Genomic DNA, 15139 nt, shown 5'->3' on the forward strand with positions numbered 1-15139 from the left:
CCTCGAGATCCAATCCAGTCCAGGTTTTTTTTTTTTTTTTACTCCAAGCAGGTTCTAATGTAGTTAATTGAAGCTGTTAAGAGGCAATTAACTAATTTAGGATCTGGTTGGAATAAAGACCAGGACTGGAATAGATCTCGAGGGACAGAGTAGAGTACCACTGTTCTAGCATGTTAAAAAGAGGCAAGCATTGCTTCTTTCAGGTGTGTCTTAATTATTCATTTAGAAAACATAAAAAGAACAGTTTTATCACTGTTTGATATAATCTATAGCAGATATTAAGTTGGTCTTTAGTATGTGATGTTAGTGTCCAAAGTCATTCAGAAACATAAGAATAGGGACACTCCAGCATTTAGAGCAGCTGTGGCAATACCTCAGATTGGGCCAAAAGTTGAGTCTTGTGTGGAGTCACAGCAGTGTTACTCCAGCCTTTCTACTAACTTGGCTGGAGTTACTCTAGATCAGGGTTTCCCAATCCTGGTCCTAGGGACCCCCTGTGTCTGCTGGTTTTCATTCCAAGCTCTAAATTACTTAACCAGACCTTTAATTGAACTGATAATTTGCTTAATTAGGCCTTTAATTGTTTTCAGAACTTAAACAGTTGCAGAGTTCAAGTTACTTATAAAATGTTATAGTTAACATGAAATATACAACTATTTAAAAGCTGAAAATAAGTTACAAAAAAAAAAGTCTAATCAAATTATCATTTCAATTAAGGCTTTAATTAAGTAATTGAGAACTCAGTTGGAATGAAACCCAGCAGACACAGTGGGCCCCCAGGGCCAGGATTGGGAAACTCTGCTCTAGATGACAAACTTGAAGGAATGCAAACACCAGAAATTAAGAAAAAACCTCACTTTCTGTTTCGCCTAGGCCGGCCTTCATCTTCCTCAGGGGCATCAGATGTCTGTAAATCAGATGTCTGTAAATCAGATGTCGCTTGTGCCTGAGGAAGTTTTCTTCTGGATTTCTCATAGTGTTCTGTGGAGGTCATTTTTGATGTTAATTTATTACAAATAGTATAATATTAAAAACAAAACTTGCTGTTTACTATAAGAACTAGCACATTTTAAATGTATGAGAAAAGATTATGAATATCAGTGCATTAGCTGTGTGTGTTTTTGTTTTACTGGGAGCAAACACAATTGTGAAGGTTTTTACTGCTTTTATACTTGTGTTAAATTGCATATAATTTCCTATTATATCAAAATAGCTACTGCGCTTCATTGTACAATTGATTATAGTTCTGCAGCTCAGCCAAGCACAGTTCGGGGAATCTTGCATTGCAGTTTAAGCTTTATTAATGTAGTTCGAGTACATTTTTAAACTCACCAGTTGTATATGGAATGCGTACTTGATACTGTGCCCACTCTTCTTCTCTTCTGACGCCATTCATGACTGCCTTTTTAAAGTTTTCCCCCCGGTGTAATTTGGCAATTTACAAACTCCTTCATTTACCATCTAGGAGATTGGCACAATGTCAACCTCCTGTGAGTCAAAGAACTCAACAATATGAAACATTATAAGGATTTCTGTAAACACAAATGTCTGTTTTAGACATTTATGTATTAAAAATGATGTTAAATAGCCTGATTGCTCACTAAGATGTACAATAAACTTGTTTTCCAGATTAAAGCTTGTCATTTAAAATTATTAAAATTAAAATGAATTATTTTCAGTGTGACATTTTCACTTCTATTTATATAGAAAAGCCTCAAAAACATTACATAGCTGCAAGAACTGTGAGAAGTTTTAGCCCATTACTTTCAATCTCTGAACATCATTGAAATTTGTTAATACATTAAATGTAAAAGTGGAACTGCAACAAAACTTTGTCTAGTGGGCATAAGAACATATTTACTTCTAAAACTGAACGTCCTTTCCCGGGTCAGGGATGAAGGCTAACAGGCCCAGTGCGCCTAACAGAACACACACACACGCGCAGAACACTCTTTCTCACACACACACACACACACACACAGAACACTCTCACACACACAGAACACGCACACACACACACAGAACACACACACAGAACACTCACACACACACACAGAACACTCTCTCTCACACACACACAGAACACTCACACACACAGAACACTCTCTCACACACACACACACACAACACTCTCTCTCACACACACACACACACACAACACTCTCTCTCACACACACACACACTCTCTCACACACACACAGAACACTCTCACACACACAGAACACACTCTCACACACACAACACACTCGCACAGACACACACACACAACACACAACACTCTCTCACACACACAGAGAACACACACAGAGAACACTCACACACACACACACACAGAGAACACACTCACATACAGAGAACACACTCGCACACAGAGAACACTCACACAGAACACTCTCACACACACAGAACACTCTCTCACACACAGAACACTCTCTCTCACACACACAACACTCTCTCACACACACAGAACACACACAGAGAACACTCTCTCACACACAGAACACACTCAACACTCTCTCTCTCACACACACACAGAACACTCTCTCTCTCACACACACCACACACACACTCTCTCTCTCTCTCTCTCACACACACACACACACAGAGAACACTCTCTCTCACACACACACAACACAATCTCTCTCACACACACTCGCACACACACACAGAGAACACACTCTCTCTCTCTCTCTCTCTCTCTCTCACACACACACACACACAGAACACTCACACACACTCTCACACACACAGAACACGCAGTGCAGTGGCCACGCCCCCCTGCTCGAGCCGCAGTTTGAATGAGCGCGTTCAGCTGTCAGTGTCGCGCGCAGCCGCTCACAGTAAAAATATCTCGTCTAACCCAGCATTGCATATCAGAGGAAAATAGAAGGGACTAAACTGTAACCCTTATATGAGAAGAGGGTAAACGCTATACAGTATTACCAAATTAAAAGTGGGTAAACGCCGACTACACCACGGATCACTTGGGATGCATAGTTAGCAAAATTGGCTAAAAATATATAAATCTCGATAGAACAAAATGCTCAATTTAGATAAGCGGCTTGTGAGGACATCGAAAACAAAAATCTTAGTTCTGTCAAGATGACGAAATCATTCATTTCACATGAATATGATGGCATTTGGTGTTACTGAAGTGGTGTTTCTTTTAAGAGGTCTGTGAAGAGACTGGGCTTGTTGCTCTCCTGTGTATCTAGATCGTCTTGATAGTGATCCGTGGAGCTGTTCTTTCAGCACCGAGACAGGCACCAGCCGCCTCATGCCACAGAAAACACAGACGGGTCGTAGAAATAAAAATGAAACGTTTAAATACGCGTTTATTTGAAACTGTTAAAACATAACAGCGCGTTACGATAAAATACTACATGGTTACTATAGACTCGCATCCTTTACTCAACCATGGAACCGTCACGTAGGAGTTTAGAGCATATTCCAATCTTACATAAAACTGTCTTAAACTAACTTAACAATATACATTAACAATATTATAATTGTTGTGAGGCTTTTCTGACGGCCCTACCTGGAATGTTAAACATAAACAAAGGAGAGTTTTGAACATGAATTACCAGACAAAACGGCAATCTATGGGGGGCGATACCTGGCGCTTCTCTCTCTGCCGGAGGCACCTGCGGCAGCTCCCTTATAAACCCCTCCTGCCTGCCGCCCAAGGAGACCCCGTGCCCCCCCCAGAGCGCTCTTTTTTAGAATACCGGGTCTATAGCGGTACAGAGCTCGAGAGCATTCAAGTTGCAGATTGTTGGCTCTTGGTTAGTTTGCCAACCAAGCCAACAATAAACCAACGTTGTGCCAACCTAGTTCGCTGGGCTGTCGCGGATCCGGTTTGCGGGGCGTTTGGCTGTGTGGATTTCGGCTGGGGAAACTAGAGGCGGGGTGTCCTCTGTAGCTTTTACAGACACCGCAATACCAAAGCGAAGTCTCTCTTACTCCCGCTCTCTATATAGTAAACCTGGGCTGACTGGCCTTTCCAACGTGCAATATACGAATGATCTAAACTGTTTTAATTGTAATGTATTTTATTCTATCAATGCTAATAAATTGAGTGTGTACGCAATCTAAAACTGTAGTTAAAGTAAAAAATAAAGTAGCAATTGTTTCACACACAACATATATATATATATATATATATATATATATATATATATATATATATATATATATATATATATGTGTATATACAGCTCTGGCAAAAATTGAGACCACTGCAAAATTATCAGTTTCTCTGGTTTTACTATTTATAGGTATGTGTTTGGGTAAAATGAACATTTTTGTTTTATTCTATAAACTACTGACAACATTTCTCCCAAATCCCAAATAAAAATATTATCATTTAGAGCATTTATTTGCAGAAAATTACAACTGGTCAAAATAACAAAAAAGATGCAGTGTTGTCAGACCTCGAATAATGCAAAAAAAATAAGTTCATATTCATTTTTAAACAACACAATACTAATGTTTTAACTTAGGAAGAGTTCAGAAATCAATATTTGGTGCAATAACCCTGATTTTCAAGCACAGCTTTCATGCGTCTTGGCATGCTCTCCACCAGTCTTTCACATTGATGTTGGGTGACTTTATGCCACTCCTGGCGCAAAAATTCAAGCAGCTCGGCTTTGTTTGATGGCTTGTGACCATCCTTCTTCCTCTTGATTACATTCCAGAGGTTTTCAATGGGGTTCAGGTCTGGAGATTGGGCTGGCCATGACAGGGTCTTGATCTGGTGGTCCTCCATCCACACCTTGATTGACCTGGCTGTGTGGCATGGAGCATTGTCCTGCTGGAAAAAACAATCCTCAGAGTTGGGGAACATTGTCAGAGCAGAAGGAAGCAAGTTTTCTTCCAGGACAACCTTGTACTTGGCTTGATTCATGCCAAAGCTGCCCGATTCCAGCCTTGCTGAAGCACCCCCAGATCATCACTGATCCTCCACCACATTTCACAGTGGGTGCGAGACACTGTGGCTTGTAGGCCTCTCCAGGTCTCCGTCTAACCATTAGACGACCAGGTGTTGGGCAAAGCTGAAAATTGGACTCATCTAGGGGTGCTTCAGCAAGGCTGGAATCGGGCAGATTTGTCTTTGTGAAGGACACATGAATCAAGCCAAGTACAAGGTTGTCCTGGAAGAAAACTTGCTTCCTTCTGCTCTGACAATGTCCCTAAGCCCCGCCCCTCTCTAAAGCCTCGCCCCTTTTCCCCCCACGCTTTGAGTGATTTATGACCCTTAAGCCCCCCCCCCCCTTTTCCCACACTTTGAGTGATTTATGGCTCTAAACCCTCACCCCCTTTTTCCCACGCTTTTGAGTGATTTATGACCCGTCCCTTTTTACCGGACATCCGTCAAAAATAGTCCTCCCTAAAAATGGCGTCTGTTGTACCCTTATTTTATAGACTATTACAAAGAAAAGACAGAAAGAAAGAAAGAAGAAAAAGCAAGTTGTATTGTAATGCATTGTTTTTGACTATGTTTGAGACCTTCCGTAACAATAATCAGAGGTTATTACCATACTGAGAGTTCCTAAACATTTTTTTACTATGTTTAAGACCCTCTGTAACAATAACCAGGAGCTATTACCTTACAGAGAGTCCATAAACATAAAAAAATAGTCTCATAAGCTTTATATTATACACATATTATACTGAAAATTAACCCATAATAGCAAGACTCAAATGCGCTGGGCCCTACATTTCGGTTGGATTTCCAGGCCGTGGTAGGTAGCTGTGTCAATTCCATAATAAACATGTATCCATCTAATGGTTGATTTTAATATTACAACATGTTCTAAAAAAAACATTTAAAGTTGTTTTTGAATACAATAAAGGTTAGCACAGGCTGCATTGTAAAGGATTTAGGGGTATTTTAGGAACCTACCCATAATGCCCCTGTATTTGCATACTGGTTTCTATTAACATTACAGAGAACTCTAAAAAACGATTTAAAATGTATTTGTAGACATTGATAAATGTTACAACAATATTATTTGACTTCATGTGGTTATTTTAAAACCATACACGACGTGTTTAGGACTAAGAATCGTCTTTTTCTGTTAAACTGTATAAACGAGGTAGGATTAGCCATACCACCTACTGCCATCTGCTGGTTGAATTCAATATTGCAGTGGCTACGACCTGGTTATGTGTAACATCCTCTTAAAAACGATTTAAAATGTATTTTAGACATTGATAGATGTTACCACTACGTTTTGTCTTATTGTGCTTATTTTAAGACCATACAAGACGTGATTAGGTACAAGAATAATATTTTTTCTGTTAAAAAAAAAAAAATGTATCAATGCTGCTGTATTAAGCATGCCACCTACTGCCATCTGCTGGTTGAATTTAATATTGCAGTGGCTACGACCTGGTTATGTGTAACATCCTCTTAAAAACGATTTAAAAGGTATTTTAGACGTTGATAGATGTTACCACTACGTTCTTTGTCTTATTGTGCTTGTTTTAAGACCATACAAGACGTGATTAGGTACAAGAATAATATTTTTTCTGTTAAAAAACTGTATCAATGCTGCAGGATTAAGCATGCCGCAGACTCCTGTCTGTAGCTCGTTTTTAAAATACTAGTGTAGCCATCTAAAACTGTACTGAATACATAATTATTCCCCTAGCTATTTGTGGTGTTATACTGCCATCTACTGGAGTAATAAAGTTATGTATTAGGTGGTAAGAGGAAGCGGAAGCTGTGTGTTGTTTTTGGCCGCGCAGAGTAAAAAAATAAAGACGAAGGTTTCGGCCATTGCTGATTTCACCTTGTAAGCCTGTCTCCCTTGGTTTTTGTTTTATTCCATCAGTAAGTTAGGTCATCGACTCGAACGCTACATTGGTGGCAGCGGTGGGATTTTGCGTGGACTACCGCAAGCTGAATAGCATCACAGTCAAGGACTCGCATCCTCTTCCTCGTGTGGACGACACGCTTGATGCCCTGGCAGGCTCTGCCTGGTACAGTACTCTGGATTTTTCAAATGGGTATTGGCAGGTGGAGGTTGCTGAGGAGGATCGTGAAAAAACAGCATTTACAACTGGAAGGGGACTCTATCAGTTTCGTGCCATGCCCATGGGTCTTACCAACGCGCCGGCGACCTTCCAACGTTTAATGGAGCTGGTGCTGCGGGGGCTCCCATGGCAGTTGTGTATGGTTTATTTGGATGATATCCTAATTTTCAGCAAGACCTTTGATGACCATCTAGCCCATCTCAATGAAGTCTTTTCTAGAATTCAAAGCAGTGGACTGAAGCTTAACTCTAAAAAGTGCCACATAGCTCGTGACCATGTTGTGTTTTTAGGACATGTCATTTCTCAACAAGGGCTCCAACCTGATCCACGAAACACACAGCGGGTCAAGGAATGGCCTACACCACGCACAGCGACTGAGGTGCGTGCCTTCCTTGGCTTGTGTTCGTATTACAGGAGGTTCGTGAAGGACTTTGCGCAACATGCTACACCTTTACATCACCTCACAGGGAAGAACATCCCATTCCAGTGGACAAGTGAGTGTAAATCTGCTTTTAATTACCTTCGCAATGTGCTATCTACAGAACCTATCATCACATTGCCAGACTTCAGCCAGCCATTCCTTGTTTACACTGATGCGTCCCAGACTGCTGTAGGTGCTGTGTTAGCGCAAATGCAAAATGGCCTTGAGAAAGTAGTGGCATATGCTAGCCATGCCCTTACAGCAGCAGAAAGACGATGGTCTACATACGATAGAGAACTGTGGGCTGTAGTGTGGGCCGTTCGTCAATTTAGACAGTATCTTGGTTTGCATCCTTTTACCATAGTCACAGACCACAAACCCTTGTTGGGACTGAGACGAATTCCTATTGACAATGACCGAACAGGACGCCGCAGCAGATGGGCCTTAGAACTAGATCCATATGATTGGGTTGTAGTGCACAGGGTAGGTCACAAACACGCTAATGCGGATGCACTCTCCCGCAGACCTCCCATGGTGTCAGCCACCTTTAACTGTGAACTTCAAGCCAACTCCACAGATTCAGCCAACAGTAGTCAGCATGTCAGTGACTGCAATACGCCACTTGCTTGTGCACTACAGAATTCCCATATTGACCCTCGGTCAACTGCAAAGGTGGACCATGACATGGGTAGCTCCCACCAGTCCTCGCAGAGCTCCACCGGAACACAGACTGGTGATATTAGCGAGGTGAGCCCACCTATGGATGCAGCTGCCGATCAAAGCTTGATCTACTCCTTGTCTCACGATGGTCAAAACCTCAGACAGTTACAGTACGAGGACACAGACATTGGGACCGTTATGTCATGGATAGCTGGCACAACTCGTAGACCTCCTCGTTGGAGACTTAAAGGTGCTTCGCAACTGTTGACACGTTTATGGGCAGAGTATAATCGCTTATCTTTAATTAATGGACTTTTATGTCGTGTAGTGCACTTCCCTAGCACCGGGACCAGGACCACTCAGATTGTTATGCCCACAGTGTTAGTTCCAGAACTCTTAAAGCACCTCCATGGTGGACCCTTGTCTGCTCATCTTTCGGTAGAGCGAGTTCTTGCTCGTGCACGCCAGGTATGTTATTGGCCCTCCATGTACAAGGACATTAAACACTGGTGTGAGCGATGCTATGCATGCCAGAGACGGAGATCTCCAGTTCCCAGATACCGAGCTCCCATGGGAAGCTCTTCCACTGTTCGACCATTCCAGAGAGTAGCAGCTGACATCTTGGAATTACCACAAACAACAAAAGGTAATCGATATGTTCTTGTAGTTGAAGACTACTTTACAAAATATGTCAACCTGTACGCCATTCCTGATCAAAGAGCTATCACTGTAGCTAAATGCTTGTTTGAGCATTACATTTGTGAACATGGCATTCCTGAGACCCTACATACAGATCAGGGACGTCAATTTGAATCTGACTTAATACAGAAGCTGTGTCAGATGCTGGGAATGAAGAAAACACGTACAACACCTTACAATCCTAAATCCGACGGTATGGTTGAACGTTTTAATAGGACCTTGATTAACCAGCTAGCCAAGATCCTATTGACGTGTGAGGGGGAGTGGGATAGTTTTCTTAGTCAAGTTGCTTTTGCTTATAACACCAGTGTACATTCAAGTACAGGATACACACCTTATCTCCTGACCCATGGCAGAGAAGCACGAGTACCAGCAGATGTTTTCATCGGTTCCTTTGCCCTAGGAAATCCAACGCCAGGAACACCGGCTGAGTATGTGACTTCTTTGCTAAGCCGTCTGAAATCAGCTTTTACCTTAACTCAACAAAATAGTGCTTCTGCACGTGAAAAGCAGAAACAGTACTACGACATTCAAGTAAGACACAAACCTTATCAGGTGAGGGATCTCGTCTGGCTCAATGACCCCACAGAGAGCAGGCTTAAACTAGCACCTCATTGGAAGGGTCCATTGCAAGTTCTGCATCGCTTTGACTCTACAGATGGTGAAGTGGGTGTTACTTACCGGCTTGGCAATCCTTTAGATCCAGAAGAGCAGTCTCAGGTTGTGCATTATGACAGGCTGCGCCCCTACACTTTGCCACTACCTACCCGCGGTTCCTCAACATTGGAGACGCCTGGCTCTGAAGTTCCCTCTCCTCAGACATCTCCTTTAAGAGTGCATCCATACTTACCTGCTGAACACTCAGACACTGAGTCTGATTTAAGTGACCCGGTGGAGATTGAGCAGCAAAATGGACTGTATGGACTGTCTGACTTAAGTACTGACCACACTGAGACTGCTCAGCCCACTGGCGATCCTCAACCTGACAACAGAATAACTGGGGTCACACGTTTTGGAAGGACTGTCAGACTGCCAACACAGTTCGAAAACTATGTGTTTCATTGGTGATTTAATTGTTGTTCTATCTGAACAATTGTTCTCTTTGTGTAAACTGTTACATAACTTTTAAATACATTTTTGCATTGTATTGCCATATGTAATGGTTTAATGTTTTCTTTCCATTTTTCTTCTTTTCTTCAGATTTTGTTGGATTAGCTGACAGCTTTGGTTAATAACTGATTTGATAAATTACTGTGTAAAGGTAACTGAATTCATGTTTACACTGGCAATGTTTAGTTAATGTTTATTTGTTAGCGTTCTTTTTGATTAAAATGAATAATAGAAACGAGGACGTTTCTTAACAGAGCGGGGGAATTATGTAGCCATCTAAAACTGTACTGAATACATAATTATTCCCCTAGCTATTTGTGGTGTTATACTGCCATCTACTGGAGTAATAAAGTTATGTATTAGGTGGTAAGAGGAAGCGGAAGCTGTGTGTTGTTTTTGGCCGCGCAGAGTAAAAAAATAAAGACGAAGGTTTCGGCCATTGCTGATTTCACCTTGTAAGCCTGTCTCCCTTGGTTTTTGTTTTATTCCATCAGTAAGTTAGGTCATCGACTCGAACGCTACACTAGCATCGGTTTCTAATTATTTTCAAAATAAATATTTTATAAAAAGCGTGTTTGAAAGTGAAAACTAATATTTTAATATGAATAAAAGTCTTATCGATAGTTTCAACTCTCCTACATCCGCAGGCTGTAAAAAAGACGCCGTGTAACGAGGCCATGTCTAATTTATCGTTCTGTGGTACTGTATGCAAATGCGGTAGACATCTCTTTGAAAGAATCAATCGCTGTAAGGGGTTTTATGCCTCCTTCAGTTAACAGTATTTTTTTTTTTTAAAAAACCCTGTTATTTTAGACGTTGATAGATGTTACCAATACGTTCTTTGTCTTAATGTGATTATTTTAAGACCATACAAGACGTGGTTAGGTATAAGAATAATATTTTTTTCTGTTAAAAAACTGTATAAATGCTGCAGGATTAAGCATGCCGCCTACTGCCATCTGATGGTTGAATTTAATATTGCAGTGGCTACGACGTGGATATGTGTAACATACTCTAGAAAACGATTTAAAAGGTATTTTAGACATTGATAAATGTTACCACTACGTTCTTTGTCTTAATGTGGTTATTTTAAGACCATACACAACGTGTTTAGGACTAAGAATCGTCTTTTCTGTTAAACTGTATAAATGCGGGAGGAACAGCCATACCGCAGACTCCTGTCTCTAGCTCATTTTAATATACTAGCATCGGTTTCTAATTATTTTCAAAATAAATATTGTAAAAAAGCATGTTTGAAAGCGAAAACTAATGTTTTAATATGAATAAAAGTCTTAGATAGTTTCAACTCTCCTACATCCGCAGGCTGTAAAAATAGACGCCGTGTATCAAGGTTACATCTAATTGATCGTTCTGTGTACTGTATTTAAATGGCGTAGACATCTCTGAAAGAATCTCCAGGCTGTAATTTTTTTTTTTTTTTTGTGTGTTACAGAGGGTGTGTGTATTTTATGGTTAAATCCTGGGGTGTTTCTCAGAACTAGTTAAAAAAAATATAAAAACACAAGTTATATTATAATGTTTTTTTTTTACTATGTTGGAGACCCTCTGTAACAATAACTAGAGTTATTAACAAACAGAAAGTCCCTAAACATGTGGAAGAGTTCTCATCAGTGTGTTTATACACATATTACACTGAACAATAACCCACAACAACATCCATCAAATGTGCTGGGGGGGGGGGGCCTACATTTCTGTGGGATTTTCAGGCCGTGGTAGGTAACTGTGTCCATACACATGGTTCTATGTAATGGTTGATTTTAATATTACAATATATTCTAAAAAACAATTTAAAGTCGTTTTTGAATCCAATAAAGGTTAGCACAGGCTGAATTGTAAAGGTTTTAGGGTTTTTTTTAGGAGCCTCCCCATAATGCACCTGTATTTGCATACTGGTTTCTATTAACATTACAGAGAACTCTAATTATTATTATTATTATTATTATTATTATTATTTATTTATTAGCAGACGCCCTTATCCAGGGCGACTTACAATTGTAAGCAAAGACATCTAATTAATGTTATTTTTGAAGCTAAAAAATTTGACCACTACATTCTTTGGCTTAATACGTGATTAGGAGTAAGGGTCATCTTTTCCTGTTAAAACTGACTATATTTTGGGTTCTCAGGACTAGTAAGAAATTAGAGAAAGAAGGAAGAGAGTCTGTTTTTTGACCAAGCAGCAGAGTTATGGGGAATATGGTGAACAGACCCTGTCTTTTGGCCAAGAAGAAAGAAGCAGTCCTAGAGAAGAAAAGGTACAAAAACCTGTTTGTTATTTAGTAAGACATTTCTTAAATAAGAGTCTTAACTACTATCCTTCAGAAGAATACATCTTACATAAAGGCTTCTTAAGCAATATGTAATATTTTAAACTATTACACTGAAAAAGAACCTTATCTAACTGTGAAAAGTCTATTGAGCCTGTTCTTTTTTCAGGGAGGTAGACTTGGGGGTGGGCTGTTCACTGTGTAATTATTTATTTTTTTATTATTTATTTCTTAACAGACGCCCTTATCCAGGACGATTTCCAATTGTTACAAGATATCACATTATTTTTTTACATACAATTACCCATTTATACAGTTGGGTTTTTACTGGAGCAATCTGAGTAAAGTACCTTGCTCAAGGGTAATGCATGGACTGTTCCCACAAGGCTGTTGGCTGATATTCGAATACGGGGTCTTTCTATCTACTGTATACAGGTTCTCTAATTATTTTCAAATTAAAGTTCTAAAAACAAAAAATAAATGAAAATCTTTCAAAGTTGGCTGTTTGGTCGTGTGTAAATTCAATTCTTTAATAATTACAATTATTTTAGTTAAGATTAAAACATTTACAAAGCGATGAAATTAATAAATACACAAATAAATAAATACATGTCTGCTGTTCAAGTATAGTCTATAATTGTAGACAGTGTTCAAGTTTGGTACAAATATTTTAGTTCAGATGTAAGCAGCGACAAACTATGGACGCTTATCTTTGAATTGATTGAATGGAGGTCAGAAATAGTTTTACAATCACAAATGGTCAGACATTATGTAAAAAACACATGTTTTTAGTACTGTGTTTCTGATTTTACTGGGCGGATAGGCAGCTGCAAATGTGATATGGTTGTATTTTTATGATACACTTAATATGATCTAACTTAACATGATATGGCTTCTATGTTATGATGTTTAAGATTTTACTGTATTTAACTAAGCATTTGCATTATTTTAACATATTCATTTTAGATCTTGAAACAAAATGACACTGAAAATACCTGAAAATCTTATCAAACACCTTTTGTGGTATTTTTCATACATGTGGATAGAAAAATAATTTCTCTACATAAGTTATTTGGGCCTCATTTATTTTGGAATTGTTTCTTTTCTGTTAGATTAAGATTTTTTGCTGTCAAATTATAATAGATATGTTATAAAAGAAGAAAGATTAAACCAAGCATACATTAACTTGTAGAATGACTGGGAATTTACAAACAGTATGAATGAGAACAACAAAGCATATTGCATAAAGAGGATACAAAATACCCTTTACAAAGGAAATCATTTCAACCTTCACCAGGGTGTGTATAAAGAAAATCAGCATATCTCTAAACTAGCTGTTTTAAAACAGAAAGATTCCTGTTAAACATAACACCACAGTCAGCATATCTCTAAACTAGCCGTTTTACATTCTTAAAGAATACAACCACCAAAGAATAATATATTTAGAAGCCATGCGAAAAACATACAAAGAAGCAGTACCCATATACACGTGCACTTTATTTTAGGGTTAACAGATTCCTTGTATCGGCTCTTCTGTTTATGTTTGACACGTCTGTGGCGTCGGGACAGGCAGCCTCAAAACAAGTCCAGAACAGTTGAATAGGGGTGCCGACACAGCTTTGAACTATTGAGGACGTCTCCTGTCTTTGTAAAGCAGCGTCATAAAACACCTTTGCTTAATTTACATGTTAAGATCTCGAACAAACCCCTGGCTGTTTTTGACCCATGACAACGATGTTACTTTTTTTTTTTTGAACCCTCCACGCACACCCTAGGTATCTCCACTTGTTCGTTCAGTAACGGGGGTGTACACTTTCAATCGGAGGACTCTTTGAAACGCCATAGGTAATTTAATGTTTTTGTGTTTTCTTTATTTTGTGTTTGTTTTCAGTTGTTGTTCATTTGTTTTTAAAAGGCGATCTTTCAGTATAGTTTAGTGAATGTTACTTGTATTCATTCTTTCTTTCTTTATTTTAATTAAGTCAATCTATCCTATACATATGGAGGCAAGCTTCCATATGTATCCCTCTATGACGGCTGCACGTTCGAGAAGCCCATCCCTCGCTCCGAAAAACACATTTTGTACACGGAATATTTTAGGAATAAATTAAGGAAGACAATAAAATGTGTTTTGGTTTTTTTTTTATTTAGAAAATAAAACTAACATTTTTTTTGTTTTTGGCTGGGTTATTTTTGGTAGTTCAAGTGCGATTTTGAAGAAAACAAAAGGAAGCACGGTCTCTGTATATGCATTGCTGTCGTGCAAAATCAAATACAGTACACCTGTTTACTGTAAAATAAATTAGAAGGAAGTAATAGTGGAGTAGGTTCACGCCTCTATCTTATAGGCCGCCTTCAATTTAGGCCGCTATGATTTCAGTTTACTAAAGACCCTGTATTTATTTATTTATTTTTTTAAGACGTGAGTAGATTGTAGATAAAATATTTCCTAAAAACAATCGCTATACTATAGTTTTATAAATTAGTAAACGATTACTATAAGCAAGTTTTTTCATTTTAAAATTCTGAGCGTCAAAAGTTTTTACAAGTACTATCATGGACCGTCTTCTGTGTTGAAACTCAACAAGCAAAATAAAATGTCGGATGGTAAACAATTTGTGTACGTAACAAAATGACCTATTTCCCTCTTGCAAAAGGTACGAAATCATCCATCTGGTGATATTTTAGAAGAGGTTGTTACAGAGTATGCAGGATTCAGGTAACACCGCTAGGGTAGGAATACATTTGGCCACCCACGAGTATCACCGTTCCCCTTAATCACTTTTTTCATGATTAAAATACACGTTGTTTTAAGTGCATGTAATAGATGATGCTTGCAAACTCTATGCAGTAAGCTTGTATTGCAGGAGCACATCGGGGCCAAGTACAGAACTGCATCTAACTTACTTGGTCAAAACAG

This window comes from Acipenser ruthenus, chromosome 16, assembly GCF_902713425.1.
Source record: "Acipenser ruthenus chromosome 16, fAciRut3.2 maternal haplotype, whole genome shotgun sequence".
Taxonomy (NCBI): domain Eukaryota; kingdom Metazoa; phylum Chordata; class Actinopteri; order Acipenseriformes; family Acipenseridae; genus Acipenser; species Acipenser ruthenus.